We start from the raw sequence: 12,058 nt of genomic DNA, 5'->3' as shown, positions 1-12,058 counted from the left end.
TGTTAACTGCATTTATTGTATTTACAGCATTTACTGTATTTACTGCATTTATTGTATTTACTGCGTTTAAAGCATTTATTGTATTTACAGCATTTACTGTATTTACTGCATTGATTGTATTCACTGCATTTACTGGATTTACTGCATTTGTTTTATTTACAGCATTTACTGTACTTACAGCATTTATTGTATTTACTGCATTTACTGCATTTATTGTATTTACTGGCATTTACTGTATTTACAGAATGTGTTGTATTTACTTCATTTGTTGTATTTACTGCATTTACTGTATTTACCGCATTTATTTATTTACAGCATTTACTGTATTTAATGTATTGACTGCATTTTCTGTATTTACTGCATTTATTGTATTGACTGCATTTATTGTATTTACTGCATTTACTATATTTACAGAATTTATTGTATTTACTGCATTTATTGTATTTACAGTATTTACTGCATTTATTGTATGTACTGCATTTATTGTATTTCCTGCATTTACTGCATTTATTGTATTTACAGCATTTACTGTATTTATTGTATTTACAGCATTTACTGTATTTACTGCATTTATTGCATTTTCTGTATTTACTGTATTGATTTTTTGTACTGCATTTATTGTATTTACTGCATTTACTAGATTTACTGCATTTATTGTATTTAGTGCGTTTACTGCATTTATTGTATTTACAGCAGTTATTGTATTTACTGCATTTACTGTGTTAACTGCATTTATTGTATTTACAGCATTTACTGTATTTACTGCATTTATTGTATTTACTGCGTTTAAAGCATTTATTGTATTTACAGCATTTACTGTATTTACTGCATTGATTGTATTCACTGCATTTACTGGATTTACTGCATTTGTTTTATTTACAGCATTTACTGTACTTACAGCATTTATTGTATTTACTGCATTTACTGCATTTATTGTATTTACTGGCATTTACTGAATTTACAGAATGTATTGTATTTACTTCATTTATTGTATTTACTGCATTTACTGTATTTACCGCATTTATTTATTTACAGCATTTACTGTATTTAATGTATTGACTGCATTTTCTGTATTTACTGCATTTATTGTATTGACTGCATTTATTGTATTTACTGCATTTACTGGATTTATTGTATTTACTGCATTTACTTTATTTACAGAATGCCTTGTATTTACTGCATTTACTGAAGTTATTGTATTTACAGCATTTACTGTAATTACTGCATTTATTGTATTTACTACATTTAATGCATTGATTTTATTTACTGCATTTCCTGCATTTATTGTATTTACAGCATTTACTGTATTTACAGCATTTATTGTATTTACTGCAATTATTGTATTTACTGCATTTACTATATTGACAGAATTTATTGTATTTACTGCATTTATTGTATGTACTGCATTTACTGTATTTACAGAATTTATTGTATTTACTGCATTTATTGTATTTACTGCATTTACTGCAGTTATTGTATTTACTGCATTTACTGTGTGAACTGCATTTATTGTATTTACAGCATTTACTGCATTTATTGTATTACTGCGTTTAATGCATTTATTGTATTTACAGCATTTACTGTATTTACTGCATTGATTGTATTCACTGCATTTACTGGATTTACTGCATTTGTTTTATTTACAGCATTTACTGTACTTACAGCATTTATTGTATTTACTGCATTTCCTGCATTGATTGTATTTACTGCATTTACTGTATTTACAGAATTTATTGTATTTACTGCAATTATTGTATTTACTGCATTTACTATATTTACAGAATTTATTGTATTTACTGCATTTATTGTATGTATTGCATTTACTGTATTTACAGAATTTAGTGTATTTACTGCATTTATTGTATTTACTGCATTTACTATATTTACAGAATTTATTGTATTTACTGCATTTATTGTATTTACTGCATTTATTGCATTTTCACCATTTACTGTATTTACTGCATTTATTATATATACTGCATTTACTGAATTTATTGTACTTAAAGCATTTATTGTATTTACTGCATTTATTATATTTACTGCATTTACTGAATTTATTGTATTTACAGGAATTTAATGTATTTGCTGCATTTACTCAATTTAATGTATTTACTGCATTTATTGAATTTACTGCATTTACTGAAGTTATCGTATTTACAGCATTTACTGTATTTACTGCATTTATTGTATGTACTGCATTTAATGTATTTACAGCATATATTGTATGGACTGCATTTATTGTATTTACTGCATTTATTATATTTACTGAATTTATTGTATTTACTGTATTTATTGTATGTAAAGCATTTACTGTATTTACAGAATTTATTGTATTTACTGCATTTATTGTATTTACTGCATTTACTGTATTTGTTGTATGTACTGCATATACTGCATTTATTGCATTTACTGTATTTATTGTATTTACAGCATTTACTGCATTTATTGTATTTACAGCATTTATTGTATTTACTGTATTTACTGCATTTACAATATTTACTACATTTATTGCATTTACTGAATTTACTGCATTTATTGTGTGTACTGCATTTACTGTATTTACAAAATGTATTGTATTTACTGCATTTACTGTGTGAACTGCATTTATTGTATTTACAGCATTTACTGTATTTACTGCATTTATTGTATTTACTGCGTTTAATGCATTTATTGTATTTACAGCATTTACTGTATTTACTGCATTGATTGTATTCACTGCATTTACTGGATTTACTGCATTTGTTTTATTTACAGCATTTACTGTACTTACAGCATTTATTGTATTTGCTGCATTTACTGCATTTATTGTATTTACTGGCATTTACTGTATTTACAGAATGTATTGTATTTACTTCATTTATTGTATTTACTGCATTTACTGTATTTACCGCATTTATTTATTTACAGCATTTACTGTATTTAATGTATTGACTGCATTTTCTGTATTTACTGCATTTATTGTATTGACTGCATTTATTGTATTTACTGCATTTACTGGATTTATTGTATTTACTGCATTTACTATATTTACAGAATGCCTTGTATTTACTGCATTTACTGAAGTTATTGTATTTACAGCATTTACTGTAATTACTGCATTTATTGTATTTACTACATTTAGCGCATTGATTTTATTTACTGCATTTCCTGCATTTATTGTATTTAGTGCATTTACTGTATTTACAGAATTTATTGTATTTACTGCAATTATTGTATTTACTGCATTTACTATATTTACAGAATTTATTGTATTTACTGCATTTATTGTATGTACTGCATTTACTGTATTTACAGAATTTATTGTATTTACTGCATTTATTGTATTTACTGCATTTACTGCATTTATTGTATTTACTGCATTTAATGTATTTACTGCATTTACTGCATTTATTGTATTTACTGCATTTAATGGATTTACTGCATTTACTGGATTTATTGTATTTACTGCATTTACTATATTTACAGAATGCCTTGTATTTACTGCATTTACTGAAGTTATTGTATTTACAGCATTTACTGTAATTACTGCATTTATTGTATTTACTACATTTAGTGCATTGATTTTATTTACTGCATTTCCTGCATTTATTGTATTTACTGCATTTACTATATTTACAGAATTTATTGTATTTACTGCATTTATTGTATTTACTGCATTTATTGCATTTTCACCATTTACTGTATTTACTGCATTTATTATATATACTGCATTTACTGAATTTATTGTACTTAAAGCATTTATTGTATTTACTGCATTTATTATATTTACTGCATTTACTGAATTTATTGTATTTACAGGAATTTAATGTATTTGCTGCATTTACTGTATTTAATGTATTTACTGCATTTTCTGTATTTACTGCATTTATTGAATTTACTGCATTTACTGAAGTTATCGTATTTACAGCATTTACTGTATTTACTGCATTTATTGTATGTACTGTATTTATTGTATTTACTGCATTTAATGTATTTACAGCATATATTGTATGGACTGAATTTATTGTATTTACTGCATTTATTATATTTACTGAATTTATTGTATTTACTGTATTTATTGTATTTACTGCATTTATTGTATTTGTTGTATGTACTGCATATACTGCATTTATTGCATTTACTGCATTTATTGTATTTACAGCATTTACTGCATTTATTGTATTTGCAGCATTTATTGTATTTACTGTATTTACTGCATTTACTGTATTTACTACATTTATTGTATTTACTGAATTTACTGCATTTATTGTGTGTACTGCATTTACTGTATTTACAGAATTTATTGTATTTACTGCATATATTCCTATTTACTGCATTTACTATATTTACAGCATTTACTGTGGGTACTGTAATTATTGTATTTCCTGCATTTATTGTACTTATTGTATTTACTGCATTTACAGCATTTATTGTATTTACTGCATTTACAGCATTTATTATATTTACTGCATTTATTTTATTTACTGCACTTTCTGAATTTACTGCATTTACTGCATTTATTGAATTTACAGCATTTACTGCATTTACTGTATTTACTGCATTTATTGTATTTACTGCATTTACTGGATTTAATGCATTTATTGTGTTTACTGCATTTACAGTATTTACAGAATTTATTGTATTTACTGCATTTATTGTATTTACTGCATTTGCAGTATTTACAGAATTGATTGTATTTACTGAATTTACTGAATTTACTGCATTTATTGTATTTACTGCATTTATTGTATTTTCAGCATTTACTGTATTTACTGCATTTATTATATTTACTGCATTTACTGAACTTATTGTATTTACAGCATGTTCTGTAATTACTGCATTTATTGTATTTACTGCATTTATTGAAGTTATTGTATTTACAGCATTTACTGTATTTACTGCATTTATTGTATTTACTGCATTTGTTGTATTTGCAGCATTTACTGTATTTATTGTATTTACTGCATTTTCTGTATTTACTGCATTTACTGCATTTATTGAATTTACAGCATTTACTGCATTTACTGTATTTACTGCATTTATTGTATTTACTGCATTTACTGGATTTAATGCATTTATTGTGTTTACTGCATTTGCAGTATTTACAGAATTTATTGTATTTACTGAATTTACTGAATTTACTGCATTTATTGTATTTACTGCATTTATTGTATTTTCAGCATTTACTGTATTTACTGCATTTATTATATTGACTGCATTTACTGAACTTATTGTACTTACAGCATGTTCTGTAATTACTGCATTTATTGTATTTACTGCATTTATTGAAGTTATTGTATTTACAGCATTTACTGTATTTACTGCATTTATTGTATTTACTGCATTTACTGTAATTAATGCATTTATTGTATTTACAGCATTTACTGTATTTACTGCATTGATTGTATTCACTGCATTTACTGTATTTACTGCATTTATTGTAATTACAGCATTTACTGTATTTACAGCATTTAATGAATTTGCTGCATTTACTGCATTTTATTTATTTACTGCATTTACTGTATTTACAGAATGTATTGTATTCACTGCATTTATTGTATTTACTGCATTTACTGCATTGTATTTACTGCATTTACTGCATTTATTGTATTTACTGCATTTACTGTATTTACAGAATTTATTGTATTTAATGCATTCATTCTAATTACTGCATTTACGGTATGAACAGCATTTATTTATTTACAGCATTTACTGTATTTACTGCATTGATTGTATTCACTGCATTTACTGTATTTACTGCATTTATTGTAATTACAGCATTTACTGTATTTACAGAATTTATTGTATTTACTGCATTGATTGTATTTACTGCATTTACTATGTTTACAGAATGTATTGTATTTACTACATTTATTGTATTTACTGCATTTATTCTAATTACTGCATTTACGGTATGAAGAGCATTTATTTATTTACAGCATTTACTGTATTTACTGCATTGATTGTATTCACTGCATTTACTGTATTTACTGCATTTATTGTAATTACAGCATTTACTGTATTTACAGCATTTAATGAATTTGCACCATTTACTGTATTTACAGCATTTTATTTATTTACTGCATTACTGTATTTACAGAATGTATTGTATTCACTGCATTTATTGTATTTACTGCATTTACTGTATTTACAGCATTTATTTATTTACAGCATTTACTGTATTTAATGTTTTGACTGCAATTTCTGTATTTACTGCATTTACTGCATTGTATTTACTGCATTTACTGCATTTATTGTATTTACTGCATATACTGTATTTACAGAATTTATTGTATTTACTGCATTTATTCTAATTACTGCATTTACGGTATGAACAGCATTTATTTATTTACAGCATTTACTGTATTTAATGTATTGACTGCATTTTCTGTATTTACTGCATTTTCTGCATTGTATTTTCTGCATTTACTGCATTTATTGTATTTACTGCATTTACTGTATTTACTGCATTTACTGCTTTTATTGTATTTACAGCATTTATTATATGTATTGTATTTATTATATTTACTGCATTCACTTCATTTATTGATTTACAGCATTTACTGTATTTAATGTATTTATTGTATGTGCTGCATTAACTGCATTCATTGTATTTACTGCATTAATTGTATTTACTGCATTTACAGTATTTACAGAATTTATTGTATTTACTGCAGTTACTGCATTTATTGTATTTACTGCATTCATTGTATTTTCAGCATTTGCTGTATTTACTGCATTTATTATATTTACTGCATTTACTGAATTTATTGTATTTACAGCATTTATTGTATTTACTGCATTTACTGTATTTAATGTATTTATTGCATTTTCTGTATTTACTGCATTTATTGTATTTACTGCATTTACTGAAGTTATTGTATTTGCAGCAGTTACTGTATTTACTGCATTTATTGTATTTACTGCATTTACTGCATTTCCTGTATTTACTGTATTTATTGTATGTACTGCATTTATTGCATTTACTGCATTTATTGTATTTACTGCATTTATTGTATTTACCGCATTTACTGTGTTAACTGCATTTACTGTATTTTCTGCATTTATTGTACTTGCTGTATTTACTGCATTTATTATATTTACTGCATTTACTGAAGTTATTGTATTTACAACATTTACTGTATTTACTGCATTTATTGTATTTTCTGCATTTACTGCATTTCCTGTATTTACTGTATTTATTGTATGTACTGCATTTATTGTATTTACTGCATTTATTGTATTTACAGCATTTACAGTATTTATTGTATTCACTGCATTTACTGTATTTACTGAATTTATTGTATTAACTGCAATTACTGAAGTTATTGTATTTAAAGCATTTACTGTATTTACTGCATTTATTGTATTTTCTGCATTTACTGCATTTCCTGTATTTACTGTATTTATTGTATGTACTGCATTTATTGTATTTACAGCATTTACTGTATTTACTGCATTTATTGTATTTGCTGCATTTACTGCATTTATTGTATTTACAGCAGTTATTGTATTTACTGCATTTACTGTGTTAACTGCATTTATTGTATTTACAGCATTTACTGTATTTACTGCATTTATTGTATTTACTGCGTTTAATGCATTTATTGTATTTACAGCATTTACTGTATTTACTGCATTGATTGTATTCACTGCATTTACTGGATTTACTGCATTTGTTGTATTTACAGCATTTACTGTACTTACAACATTTATTGTATTTACTGCATTTACTGCATTTACTGGCATTTACTGAATTTACAGAATGTATTGTATTTACTTCATTTATTGTATTTACTGCATTTACTGTATTTACAGCATTTATTTATTTACAGCATTTACTGTATTTAATGTATTGACTGCATTTTCTGTATTTACTGCATTTATTGTATTGACTGCATTTATTGTATTTACAACATTTACTGGATTTATTGTATTTACTGCATTTACGTTATTTGCAGAATGCCTTGTATTTACTGCATTTACTGAAGTTATTGTATTTACAGCATTTACTGTAATTACTGCATTTATTGTATTTACTACATTTAACGCATTGATTTTATTTACTGCATTTCCTGCATTTATTGTATTTACAGCATTTACTGTGTTTACAGCATTTATTGTATTTACTGCATTTACTGTATTTACAGAATTTATTGTATTTACTGCATTTATTGTATTAACTGCATTTGCTATATTTACAGAATTTATTGTATTTACTGCATTTATTGTATGTACTGCATTTACTGTATTTACAGAATTTATTGTATTTACTGCGTTTATTGTATTAACTGCATTTGCTATATTTACAGAATTTATTGTATTTACTGCATTTATTGTATGTACTGCATTTACTGCATTTACAGAATTTATTGTATTTACTGCATTTATTGTATTTACTGCATTTACTATATTTACAGAATTTATTGTATTTACTGCATTTATTGTATTTACAGTATTTACTGCATTTATTGTATTTACTGCATTTACTATATTTACAGAATTTATTGTATTTACTGCATTTATTGTATGTACTGCATTTACTGTATTTACAGAATGTATTGTATTTACTGCATTTATTGTATTTACTGCAATTATTGTATTTTCAGCATTTACTGTATTTATTGCATTTATTATATTTACTGCATTTACTGAATTTATTGTATTTACAGGAATTTGATGTATTTGCTGCATTTACTGTATTTAATGTATTTACTGCATTTATTGAATTTACTGCATTTACTGAAGATATCATATTTACAGCATTTACTGTATTTACTGCATTTATTGTATTTACTGCATTTACTGCATTTCCTGTATTTATTGTATTTATTGTATTTACTGCATTTACTGCTTTTATTGAATTTACAGCATTTACCACTGTATTTACTGCATTTATTGCATTTACTGTATTTACTGTATTGCTTTTTTGTACTGCATTTATTGTATTTACTGCATTTACTAGATTTACTGCATTTATAGTATTTAGTGCGTTTACTGCATTTATTGTATATACAGCAGTTATTGTATTTACTGCATTTACTGTGTTTACTGCATTTATTGTATTTACAGCAGTTATTGTATTTACTGCATTTACTGTGTTAACTGCATTTATTGTATATACAGCATTTACTGTATTTACTGCATTGATTGTATTCACTGCATTTACTGGATTTACTGCATTTGTTTTATTTACAGCATTGACTGTACTTACAGCATTTATTGTATTTACTGCATTTACTGCATTTATTGTATTTACTGGCATTCACTGTATTTACAGAATATATTGTATTTACTTCATTTATTGTATTTACTGCATTTACTGTATTTACCGCATTTATTTATTTACAGCATTTACTGTATTTAATGTATTGACTGCATTTTCTGTATTTACTGCATTTATTGTATTGACAGCATTTATTGTATTTACTGCATTTACTGGATTTATTGTATTTACTGCATTTACTGTATTTACAGAATGCCTTGTATTTACTGCATTTACTGAAGTTATTGTATTTACAGCATTTACTGTAATTACTGCATTTATTGTATATACTACATTTAACGCATTGATTTTATTTACTGCATTTCCTGCATTTATTGTATTTACAGCATTTACTGTATTTACAGCATTTACTGTATTTACAGAATTGATTGTATTTACTGCAATTATTGTATTTACTGCATTTACTATATTTACAGAATTTATTGTATTTACTGCATTTATTGTATGTACTGCATTTACTGTATTTACAGAATTTATTGTATTTACTGCATTTATTGTATTTACTGCATTTACTGCATTTATTGTATTTACTGCATTTAATGGATTTACTGCATTTATTGTATTTACTGCTTTTACTGCATTTATTGTATTTACTGCAGTTATTGTATTTACTGCATTTACTGTGTGAACTTCATTTATTGTATTTACAGCATTTACTGTATTTACTGCATTTATTGTATTTACTGCGTTTAATGCATTTATTGTATTTACAGCATTTACTGTATTTACTGCATTGATTGTATTCACTGCATTTACTGAACTTATTGTATTTACTGCATGTTCTGTAATTACTGCATTTATTGTATTTACTGCATTTATTGAAGTTATTGTATTTACAGCATTTACTGTATTTACTGCATTTATTGTATTTACTGCATTTACTGTCATTACTGCATTTATTGTATTTACAGCATTTACTGTATTTACTGCATTGATTGTATTCACTGCATTTAATGGATTTACTGCATTTATTGTATTTACTGCTTTTACTGCATTTATTGTATTTACTGCAGTTATTGTATTTACTGCATTTACTGTGTGAACTTCATTTATTGTATTTACAGCATTTACTGTATTTACTGCATTTATTGTATTTACTGCGTTTAATGCATTTATTGTATTTACAGCATTTACTGTATTTACTGCAGTTATTGTATTTACTGCATTTATTGTATTTACTGCAGTTATTGTATTTACTGCATTTACTGTGTGAACTTCATTTATTGTATTTACAGCATTTACTGTATTTACTGCATTGATTGTATTCACTGCATTTACTGAACTTATTGTATTTACAGCATGTTCTGTAATTACTGCATTTATTGTATTTACTGCATTTATTGAAGTTATTGTATTTACAGCATTTACTGTATTTACTGCATTTATTGTAATTACAGCATTTACTGTATTTACAGCATTTAATGAATTTGCTGCATTTACTGCATTTTATTTATTTACTGCATTTACTGTATTTACAGAATGTATTGTATTCACTGCATTTATTGTATTTACTGCATTTACCCTGCCAAGCCAGAGGAAACACCGACGTGAAACCGCAGCCCCAGTGCGAGGAACCACCTACCTACCGTGCACAACCCCTCAGACCAACACCTGCCAGATGGGTGGTGCGTTGACATCCTCGGAGGACGAACAGTATGACCAGCCCCAGCAGCCTCGCAGTCCACGCCGTCCGCCTCAGCGACGTGGAGCCCCCCAACACGGTGCTGTGCACAGCAGGAGGGAGGGCAACCGCAAAGAGAGATGCGTCGCAGGAGGCACTACCCTCCGCACAGGGTCTACAGACCGAGGCTCAGCTTCATGGACCTCTCCGAGGAGCAGTGCATACGGCGGCTCAGAGTCAATCGCCAGGTAGTTGCCGATATCTGCAGCCTCCTTAACGACGAGCTGCTCCCGGATGGACCAAGCAGCATCTTCTTACCTGTTGCCGTCAAAGTCACCACTGCCCTCAACTTCTTCACATCTGGATCCTTCCAGGGTGCCACCGGGGACATCACCGGGGTCTGTCAGTCCTCTGCACACCAGTGCATAAGGCAGGTCACCGATGGCTTGTTCCACAGGGCCTCGCACTACATCAACTTCGCCATGGATGAGCGCAGCCAGATGGAGAGGGTGGTTGGATTCCATGCCATGGCCGGCTTCCCACGGGTACAGGGTGTAATCGACTGCACCCACATTGCAATATGGGCACCTCCGCATGAGCCAGGGCTGTTGATCAACGGGAAGGGGTATCACTCCATGAACGCCCAGCTCATCTGTGACCACCGCCAGAGATTCCTACACGTGTGCGCCAGATACCCCGGCAGCTGCCACGATGCCTTCGTCCTCAGGGAGTCCACCGTCCCGCCCCTCTTCCACGCACCCAACACCGGCAACGGCTGGCTCCTCGGTGACAAGGGGTATCCCCTACACACGTGGCTCATGACACCTCTGAGGAACCCCATCACCGAGCCGGAGCGTCGGTACAATGACAGCCACACTGCTACCACGTCTACAATTGAGCAGACCATAGGGCTTCTCAAGATGCGCTTCAGGTGCCTTGATCGTTCTGGGGGAGCGCTCCAATACACGCCACTCAGAGTGGGACGAATCATAGTTGTCTGCTGTGCCCTGCACAACATGGCCCAACAGAGAGGGGTGCCGCTGGAGGAGGCCCCATCCACACCCGCCACTCACGTTGAGGACGACGATGAGGACGAGGAGGTGGAGGAGGAGAGGGAGGTGGAGGAGGAGGAGGGGGAGGAGGAGGACTTGCCAGAGGATGATGTACGACCC

General features: G+C 29.1%; 1 protein-coding gene across 2 annotated transcripts in view; it reads right to left on the bottom strand.

Annotated features, from left to right (window-relative positions):
• LOC137331699 (solute carrier organic anion transporter family member 2A1-like) overlaps positions 1-12,058 on the bottom strand; it is a 323,160-nt gene that overhangs the window by 176,695 nt on the left and 134,407 nt on the right. The window lies entirely within an intron of this gene.

Source organism: Heptranchias perlo, chromosome 13, assembly GCF_035084215.1.
Source record: "Heptranchias perlo isolate sHepPer1 chromosome 13, sHepPer1.hap1, whole genome shotgun sequence".
Taxonomy (NCBI): Eukaryota; Metazoa; Chordata; class Chondrichthyes; order Hexanchiformes; family Hexanchidae; genus Heptranchias; species Heptranchias perlo.
This window is presented reverse-complemented; position numbering and strand designations above follow the sequence as displayed.